We start from the raw sequence: 7,016 nt of genomic DNA, 5'->3' as shown, positions 1-7,016 counted from the left end.
ATGCCATGCTATACTATGACTTTTTATGCCATGCTATACTATGACTTTTTTATGACTTTTAATGCCATGCTATACTATGACTTTTTTATGACTTTTTGTGCCATGCTATACTATGACTTTTTATGCCATGCTATACTATGACTTTTTATGCCATGCTATACTAAGCCTTTTTTTATGACTTTTTTTGCCATGCTATACTATGACTTTTTTATGACTTTTTTTGCCATGCTATACTATGACTTTTTATGCCATGCTATACTATGACTTTTTTATGAATTTTTTTGCCATGCTATACTATGACTTTTTATGACTTTTTTTGCGTTGCTATACTATGACTTTTTATGCCATGCTATACTATGACTTTTTTTTTAAACAATATGTTTATTAGATTTTCTGATACATACCGTTTTTACAAACAGCCTCAAAGAGTCAATTTGAGGTACAAATCAACAAACAACACGAAGAACAGCTTCTCAGATTCAAGGCCACCTCTGTACATAACATTCAAAACATGTTCAGGGTAAGTCTCTCGGATTAACCATATTGTGAGGTTACATTAGATACAGCTCATTCCTCTTCATCATATAAACAGGTCTATACATTTCACAAACACAATGAATGGTCCTCAGATCCTTTCGAATACATCTTGTTTCCTTTTGCATATATAAGTAATTCTTTCTATAGGAAGAGTTGCTAACATTTGCCTGATCCAATATTTTACACTTTGTCTGGAAGTTTTTCTCCAAAACATAGCTATCGATCTTTTGGCATGCAGAAGGCATAAATCAATCATTTTACTTTCACTTTTGGTACATTTGTGATTTTGGGGATACAATCCTAAAATAAAAAAACATTCAACACTCTCTGTACGTTACCACCAGTTTAGCCGGGGGTATGATGCCGTGTCTCAGTCCCAGGCTCGTCGTGTTGCCTCCGCTGTTTATGCACGTTTGTAGTTGTAGAATCTGACCTGCTGGTTCTTGTAGAGGACGCGTTTCTTCTCCGCAGCCTTTAGCACAAGCAGTTTGTGCTTATAGTTCAGGAACCTCATTATTAAAGTTCTCAGCGAGGCTTCTGCTCTGCGCCCCAAAGTCAGTCCGTTATGATTGTGTCTGTGTCTTCCCTCTGTCTTTGCTCGTCCTTCCAGTATTTGGCATCACTACGGTGAAAAACCGAGTCGCTTCAGCATTCAAGGAGCAGATGTGGAAAATATTACAGGATTTGTTCAGAGTTGTAGCGGAGCGGGGCTTAAACGCGACCTTCTACCATTCGGCCATAACCGGAAGTCATACTATGACTTTAACGTTTTTTGGACTTTTAATGCCTTACTACATTATGACTTTTTTGGATTTCTTATGCCTTACTATATCTTTACATTTTATGCTTTACTATACTAAGACTTTTTATGCCTCACTTTGCTGTGACTTGTGATGCTTCACTATACCTTGATTTTTTATGCCTTACTATATTAAGACTTATTAGTTCTCATTATACTATTACATTGTTTTCACTTTTTAGTGCTTATTATACTATGACGTTTTTTGACGTTTACATGTTTTTCTTGGACCTCAGCAAACTTCAGGTTTTAAAGCTGCACCTCTCACAAGACTCTAGATCTGGTCTGAAATCTGTTTGAGTTTCCACAGAAACCCTCTAAATAGGTGAAATAAAATCAACTGTAGACGAGGAATCATTTATCACACTGACACTTGAAGAGTTTCACCTAATGCAAGTTTATTAGCAAGAAAACAACACACAAACAAACTGATGTGTAACAGTTCAGTCCAGCACAGTATAGGAGCCGCTCACGGCGGCTTCAGATTACACAAGTCAAGCAGACATCCCACATTAAAAAATCCCCAACAAAGGAAAAGCCTCTCCTTATATTCTGATGTTTGGGGGTTGCATCTGTGGGATGGTTTGATATAAATGACTATATTTTAATTTCTATATTTTGCTCAGTCTCCTTCACTCTCTTCCTGAATCTTAGCAGATCACGATGATCCAGCCGAGGCGTCGTTACTAAATAGAGCTTTGGCGTCACAGTATTATGTTTTCAAACCCTCGCTCCTCCTGGAGCCACTTGTTTAATATATAAATTATTTTTAACTAATTAAAACAAATTTAATAAACTTTGCTGTCGGTGGTGTTTAACCATCACCAGAAGACCTGACCGCCCTCTGGTGTCCGAGGCGTTAGACGTCAGCTGACACCAACACACATCAGCTGTTACCAGAGATGTAACCCCCCACCCCCCCACCCAGACAGGTCCGCTTGTCTGGAGAACAGGTCAAATCTACGTCTGATAATCTATGACTTTCTGAACTCAAGACTTACAGAAGTGTCAGAAGAAGCAGAATCGTATTGATCTAATTGATTAATCCATATAAACACTGTTTGATGCAGAATAAAAGTGAGAAAAATAAAAGGTCTTAAAGACCAATCCACGCAGAGGCCAGGAAGCAGAGGGTTACTCACACTGAGGCCAAAACACTCACTCTCAAGGAAACTATATATCTAGAGAAATCACACATGACTTTGTAAAAGACTAAAACATGTCGTTCATTAGGACGAACATCTCATTCTTTACAGAGAAGAGAAATAAGATGAAATCACAGTGGAAAGTCGGTTTCAGCTGCTGCAACAGTGGAAAATGTCCAGTGCAGTTTCCAGAGTTCAAAGTGGTGGATTAAACGTCCGTTGACTCTCGTCATTCACACTGGTGCGTCTGTGCCCGACACCACAGACAGAATCAGACAGGTGGACCCCACCAGGCGCCTCCTTCACTGTCCACCATCTTTAACGTAGGTCACATGAGCAGAACCACTTCAGCCCCCCCCCCCCTCCACACGTCACAGTCTTTCTCTGGAGGAGGTCGAGCGCCAGCATCACCCCGACTGTTTCTAACTGGTGTGGACGTGTTGGTGAAGGTCCAGTTTCCTGGCGCTGATGAAAGTTTTCCCACAGTGATCAGTGGGGTGATTTCCCTCTGGTGTGAAGGCGGAGGTGGTGTCTCAGACTTCCTGTCCGGGAGAAGAGTTCGCCGCACTGCTCACAGCTGTACGGTTTCTCTCCGGTGTGAACACGTCTGTGAACTGTTAAACTACTTATCAGTGTAAAAGCTTTCCCACATTGGTCACAGCTGTACAGCTGTTTGTGTCCAGCGTGTAATCGCTGGTGGATTTTCAGGTAACGTGGCGAGTTGAACGTCCCTCCGCACTGATCACAGGTGTATTTCTCCTCAGAGTGAAGGACCTGATGCTCTTTCAGATAACATAGTTCAATGAAGGATTTCCCACACTGCTCACAGGTGTGTGGTTTCTCTCCGCTGTGGATATGTTGGTGTCTTTTTAAGCGATACGCCCGAGAAAAAGCTTTGCCACACTGCTCACAGGTGTGCGGTTTCTCTCCGGTGTGAATACGTTGGTGGATTTGTAGACTACTCGTCGTTGTAAAAGCTTTGCCACACTGCTCACAGCGGTACGGTTTCTCTCCGCTGTGGATATGTTGGTGGATTTTTAAATTCGTTGAAGTGGTAAACGTCTTCCCACAGTGGTCACAGCTGTGCAGCTTCTCTTTAGTGCGACTCTGTTTCTATGGAGACGGACAGAGACAGAATCAGATCTCATGTGAGTGACTTGTATAAAACTAGATTTGTACTGCATCAATTTCATAACATCCTCAGACTAAAGAAATGTCAACAACAAACAACCGTTAGTTCTGATCCAGTGATGTGATTGGACAGAGTCAGAGTTCACAGCTGTTCTATTAACCGTTAATCAGCGTCACATTAACATCGTTATCGATCTCAGATTGAAACAAACAAAGACGAAAATATTTCAGAAAGAAGGTTTGAATGAAACGATCCTTCAGAAACACCTGAGCTAACGTGGAGACAGAGCAGCAGCTGGTGTCGCTGTGCAGCTCAGGAACATGTTGGTGTTGCTTAGCAACAGTCCAGGAACTGTTTGTGTTGTGGTAGAGAAACAATTGATGAAATAAACAAACAGATCATAGATGTGGTTGTTTATTGAACTAACATGGCGCTGAGGGACAGATGTTGATCAGTGTCAGCTCAGCTGTGATTGGCTCTGACCGGATCAGCTGATATTCACCAACATCACGACAACAACCTGTACCGACACACTGAGACCAGACTGTTGTCACGGAAACCACGTTCAAACTCGTCACTCACTTCACCTGAGATTCACTCTGTTGGTCACGTGACTCGTTTCAACATGAGCCCGGGAAAACAGACCAACACAAACCCTTTCTGATGCCACAAAAACCAACGGATCAAACACGGACCCTCCATCAAGTCCTGAACACTGACCTGTAGACCGGCGGGACCAGCGGCCTCCAGGCTCCAGCCCGGATCCTGGTTCTCCTCCTTCATCCCGGTCCGATCGACGAAATCCGGGTCCTGGTTCTCCTCCTTTATCCGGGTTTGGCCGATGAAATCCGGGTCCTGGTTCTCTTCCTTCATCCCGGTCTGATCGACAAAATCCGGGTCCTGGTTCTCTTCCTTCATCCCGGTCTGATCGACGAAATCCGGGTCCTGGTTCTCTTCCTTCATCTCGGTCTTGTCCTGGTCCAGGTCTCTCTGGTCTCTTTGTGCTGGACTCTGTCTGTTGGCGCCACTTTAACTCTCGATCTCGCCGCGTCTCGCGGTCACTGGAAACTCGTTCGAGCCTGAGCTCGCGACGCTCCTCCCCCCTTAGTTACTGTTGCTAAGGTGTAACATGGGACGCCTGTTAGAGAAACACTTGTAAAGAAATAAGTTTCACTTCTATAATAATAATAATAATACATTTTATTTAAAGGCGCCTTTCTTGGCACTCAAGGACACCGTACACAGTTACACAAATTGAGATTAAAAACACATTAAGAATTAATTAACAACAATAAAAATGAAATATAAAAATAAAAACAATACAAAAGTGACAGTGCAATTGGCGACTTCTCTCTGTTTTCTAGAACCAAAGACTTTCCATTCACTGATGTTCTGTAGTTCTTTGTTCCACAGACAGAAGAACTCAGTTACCCACAATCCCTCACTGGTCTCACCTGGGGACGACCTGTAGATAGACATTGTGTTTTTACTCTGTCCCACTGTAAATAAATGTCTTTAAGTAGAACCACAGGTGTGAATATTACCAACCTCTGCTCAGCAGAACTCCAGTCCTTCCACGTTAACTTACTGTTGTCATGGTAACTTGGTTATAGTTATTAATGTCATTGTTAATCACAGTTCCACATTAATAGTAATAATTTGAGACTGAAACAATATTGGCTATTTTGCCTGTTAGTTTAGGCCGTTGCCCCCGAGGACTTTAATTCATTTTAAAGTTATTATTTTATATTTATATTTTTAATATTAATTATATTGGATTTCCATATATGAAAAACACAGTATACATATAAAATAAAAACAGTTATTGACATGTGTGTATGATTATATTATAGACATGTTACATACATATATATCCATCCCACAGTCTGTCAGTACATGTTGATATTAGTCTATAGACTTTCCCTTAGTGCAGTGTAGTCCTCCACACAGCCTTGAAAACCCTGCCAATACTCAGGAACTGTGAAGCCACTTCTTGTGCTGCCATACTGATACATATCTTTGCACATTTTTTAGTGGTTGTACGGTAAGTCGGGACCTTTTCTAGTGGGTATACGGCATATACCTGCGTATCACGTAGACTACACTACTGCTCTGGACTGTTGTGGAGAGACTCTAAATGTAAGATGGAGGCCATCTTAATCAATACCAACATCCTCTCCACAACATTCTGGCAGGACAGAGAAGCAGCTGCAGCAAACGTCTCATCTCACTGCAGAACAGAGAGGTTCAGGAGATCCTTCGTTCCCACTGCCATCAGGCTGTACAACACCTCAGCCAGAGGAAGTGGATCAATATAATTATTATTGTTTATTTATTATCAACTGTTTTTCTTATTATCAACAATGAGTTAATGGACACATGATTGACATCATTCTTACTTCTCCTCTTTAGTTCTCCTAACTGACTCAGCTGAGCAAAAGCCTTTAACACAATCCGTTGTCCGTCAGTCACTTCCTGTCTGTCAGCTGTGAGTTGACGCTGGTCTCCATGTGTGACTTGTAGATAAGACCTGACCAGCACTGAGACTTCCTGTCCCGCCCTCAGCTCACCACAGTGTCAAACTCCACCTGCTTCTCACAGCTGACGACTTCACGTGTACACACACAGGTGCATCCGAAGCCGTGTGACTTTAACCATCTTATTGTAGCAGGCTAATGCTAAGCTAGCTAGCTAACAATTGGTTTGATCAGTGATCACAGTGAGACACCAGCAGACACACAGCGCCAACCCGAGCTGCAGCGGCCACCACGTCATGTGACACCGTGCGGTTACCACAACGTCGTCTGGATGTGTGGCGTCGTCTGGAAACACACACTCGTTATACATGTCTGTGTGTTTATGAATACACAGTTTACACACGTAGATATACACATACATGTATATCTATACATACGTATATAGGGACACTGACACCAGTGACGTGCTGAGGTCGTCAACAGGAAGTGGTGAAGCTGAAGGCGTCTCTCTGCTGCTCAGACTGACGGTCAGTCGTCACGGAGACAACATGAAGACTCCACCTGTCTCTCTGCTGCTCGGTGAGTCCACACACTTCTACTGTCACTCACTCACTCAGTCAGTCACTCAGTCAGTCACTCAGTCAGTCAGTCACTCACCTCTGACCTCTTGTTGCAGGTGTGTGTGTGCTGCTGTCTGGACTGAAAGTTTCTGCAGGTGAGAGAGAAAACAGTTACTGACTGTATGTGAATGTCTCTGTCTCTCTCTCTGTCTCTCTCTCTCTGTCTCTCTCTCTCCCTCTCTCTCTCTCTCTGTCTCTCTCTCTCTCTCTCTGTCTCTCTTTCTGCGTGAAACATGTGGTTTCACACAGACGGCAGGTTCTGATGATCCTCAGTAAAAAGGACGAGGAGCTCAGTCTCGTGTTTAA

The 7,016-nt window shown here is 42.8% G+C and overlaps 1 pseudogene; it reads right to left on the bottom strand.

Annotated features, from left to right (window-relative positions):
- Positions 1-2,636: 2,636 nt before the first annotated feature.
- Positions 2,637-5,861, bottom strand: LOC130164325 (zinc finger protein 239-like; annotated as a pseudogene).
- Positions 5,862-7,016: the final 1,155 nt, after the last annotated feature.

The sequence above is a fragment of the Seriola aureovittata genome, chromosome 23, assembly GCF_021018895.1.
Source record: "Seriola aureovittata isolate HTS-2021-v1 ecotype China chromosome 23, ASM2101889v1, whole genome shotgun sequence".
NCBI lineage: Eukaryota > Metazoa > Chordata > Actinopteri > Carangiformes > Carangidae > Seriola > Seriola aureovittata.
This window is presented reverse-complemented; position numbering and strand designations above follow the sequence as displayed.